Consider the following 1,304-nt stretch of genomic DNA (forward strand, 5'->3'; position numbering starts at 1 on the left):
ACAGACTTGAATGGATTTTCCTTATGAAAGTATTGTATCAATTTGGACTCAATGTTGAATTTAATTTTATTCATCAGTTCATATCTACAACCATCATTAGTGTCCTTCTTAATGGATCACCTTGTCAAGAGTATATGTCTTCTTGAGGTATTAGACAAGATGATCAATTGTCACCTTGTTTGCTAATCCAAGCAATGTGATTTCTCTCTAGAAGTTTAATGACTGCTGAGACTAACAAGAGTATTGCAGTGTTACAGTTGGTAGGAGAACTTCCCCTATTACTCACCCTTTTTGCAGATGGTATCCTTATTTGGTAAAATTTTACATGCATCACATTGATAGTATTCTGAATATTTTGGATAAGTTTGGTAACATCTAAGATCAGATTCTGAATTTTGATAAACCTTGTGTATTTAATCTTAGTCCTGGTGCTTGTGAAAATTTAGCTAAGAAACGGAATATGTCTATTGTATAATAATCTGAGAAATATCCATGTGCCTTTTTATTACTATGACACTTTAAGGTTAAATATTTTGATCCTATAGTGCAGTATTTTGAGTCTGGACCTAAAAATTGGGCAAGTGTGTCTCCAAATTAAGCAGGTAGAACCACCATGATTATATCTGTCTTAAATACCCTTCTTACTTATAAGATGGGATGCTTCAAGAACCCTAACACTCTTGTTGATAAGTTAGACTCTCTGCAGAGAAACTTTGTTGGTCTTGATCACCCACCAAAACCAGCTATAAGTATGAGTACCATGTGCTCTCTCACTTATGTTTTTTAATTATACTTACCAAGTACTAGAACTTGGAATGTGCAGCTTATTCAAGAAACTTTTTCTAATAACTCTTCAAATAAAATTTTGGTTATATATGCAGATTCCTATAATTGGTGATGACACACTTATCATACTTCCTGAAAGGAAAAGTAACTTTTCTGTCAAGATTGCCTATAATTTTCTAATTAGTAAATCTGCTAGAAATGCAGGTAGTCAGTTCGTTCCTAATATAGTTTGGAAGAATTAATGGAAGTGCAAAATTCCTTACAGAATTAAAAATTTTGTTTGAAAATATCTCAAAAATATTATCCCAGCAAGAGACAATATTTTTAGATACAAAATGACATTAATACTCATTATAGTTTGTGTAATATTTCTCTTGAAATTGCATATCATTTTTTCCATGAGTGCCCTTATTTTATGTCTCTTTGGCTTGGTATTAATCTAAATGTTAGTAGTATAGTGTCTGATGATGGTAATTTGTTGAATTAAATAGCTAGTTAGTTTTCTGCAGGTGCTCATC

Source organism: Papaver somniferum, unplaced genomic scaffold, assembly GCF_003573695.1.
Source record: "Papaver somniferum cultivar HN1 unplaced genomic scaffold, ASM357369v1 unplaced-scaffold_19, whole genome shotgun sequence".
NCBI classification, from domain to species: domain Eukaryota; kingdom Viridiplantae; phylum Streptophyta; class Magnoliopsida; order Ranunculales; family Papaveraceae; genus Papaver; species Papaver somniferum.